Source organism: Arvicanthis niloticus, chromosome 4, assembly GCF_011762505.2.
Source record: "Arvicanthis niloticus isolate mArvNil1 chromosome 4, mArvNil1.pat.X, whole genome shotgun sequence".
Classification (NCBI taxonomy): Eukaryota; Metazoa; Chordata; class Mammalia; order Rodentia; family Muridae; genus Arvicanthis; species Arvicanthis niloticus.
This window is the reverse complement of record NC_047661.1, coordinates 127,682,715-127,684,658: the sequence shown is the minus strand read 5'-3', so window position 1 is coordinate 127,684,658 and position 1,944 is coordinate 127,682,715. Positions and strand designations below refer to the sequence as shown.

The window sequence follows — 1,944 nt, the reverse complement described above, 5'->3', positions numbered from 1 at the left end:
TTTCTCATTAGAAAACAAACAGGCTTCTAAGGGATAATAATAAAATAAATAATAAGATTAAACAAAAACTAACACATTAGAATAGGACAGAACAAGCAAACCAAAGGAAATGAGCCCAAGAAAAGGTACAAGAAGCAGGTATAGCTACAGAGACCCACTTTTTCATACACCAAGGAATTCCATAAAAACACTAAACTAGAAGCCATTGTACACAAATACACACATGCATGCACACAACCTATAGGGTAAGAAAGAGAGAAGAAAAATACAAATAAAATAAAAAATAAGATAAAGTTAAAAGAAGAAAAAATAAAGAGAAGAGGATAGGGAAGAAAAAAAGAAAGGAAAAAAAAAAAAAAAAAAAAAGCCGTGACATGACATGAGGCAACAGACCTCCAGAGAGGCTGCAGAGTTCTTTTCTTTTGGCCATCTATCTCTGGGCAGGGAGCCTACCCTTAAGAGTAATTCATTTGGGCTCTTTTTTGCCTGTTTGTTTTACTTGCCAGCACATCTGGTAGAACCTACTTCTTCGGGATTTTGATATTATACAGAAGACCCCATCAGTTGAGAGGAAAGATGGTTGAAGCAGATCGCCCAGGAAAGCTCTTTATTGGTGGGCTTAATACAGAAACAAATGAGAAAGCCCTTGAGGCGGTGTTTGGCAAATATGGACGAATAATGGAAGTGCTTTTGACGAAGGACAGAGAAACCAGTAAATCAAGAGGATTCGTTTTTGTCACTTTTGAAAGCCCTGCAGATGCAATGGATGCTGCCAGAGACATGAATGGAAAGTCCTTAGATGGAAACGGTCAAGGTGGAGCAAGTCACCAGACCATCACATGAAAGTGGTAGACGTGGACTACCCCCACCTCCAAGACGCAGAGGCCCTCCCAGAGGTCTTCAAGGAGGAAGAGGAGGAAGTGGAGGAACCGGAAGACGCCCCTCACGGGAAAGACACATAGATGATGGTGGCTATTGTATGAGTTTTATCCTGAGTTCTTCAAGCAAAAAGAGGACACCACCACAAAGTGGAGGTCCTCCTCCTAAAAGATCAGCACCTTCAGGACCAGTTCGTAGCAGCAGTGGGATGGGAGGAAGAGCCCCTGTGTCACATGGAAGAGATGGTTACAGAGGTTCGCATGAAGGGAGCCCCTGACTTCTTGTAGAGATGTTTATTTGTTCTGGAGAGATGATGGATATTCCAATAAAGACAGCTATTCAAGCAGAGAGTATCCGAGTTCTCCAGATACACGAGATTATGCACCACCACCAAGAGAGAGATTATATTTACCGTGATTATGGTCATTCCAGTTCACGACATGACTATCCATCAAAAGTTTATAGTGATAAAGATGGAGATGTATGGTCGGGATCGTGACTATTCAGATCATCCAAGTGGAGGTTCCTACGGAGACTCATATGAGAGCTATGGTAACTCAGTGCACTCCCAACACAAGGGCCACCACCATCTTATGGAGGAAGCAGTTGCTATAATGATTACAGCAGCTCACGTGATGGATATGGAGGAGGAAGTCGAGACAATTACTAAGGCAGCTGAAGTGATCTCTACTCAAGTGGTCATGATCGCATGGGCAGACAAGAACGAGGGCTTCCCCCTTCTATGGAAAGGGGGTACCCTCCTCCACGTGATTGCTACAGCAATTCAAGCCGCGGAGCGCCAAGAGGTGGTGGTGGCGGTGGAGGAAGCCGATCTGATACAGGGGGAGGCAGAAGCAGATACTAGGAACAAACAAAACTTTTGGACCAAAAATCCCCATTCAAAGAAACAAACAAAAATGGAAACTTTGTCATAAACTACCCAAGGACTACTAAAAGGAAAAATCGTGTTACCTTTGAAAAATTTCCTGTTCCCCTTAATAATTTTTATGTTCTTGTGAGGGAAAAAGTAAGACATGTTTAATTTTATTTGCTATTATGAATTGC

At 42.4% G+C, this 1,944-nt stretch overlaps 1 pseudogene; it reads left to right on the top strand.

Annotated features, from left to right (window-relative positions):
* The first annotated feature begins 576 nt into the window (after positions 1–576).
* Positions 577–1,744, top strand: LOC117707580 (RNA-binding motif protein, X chromosome-like; annotated as a pseudogene).
* Positions 1,745–1,944: the final 200 nt, after the last annotated feature.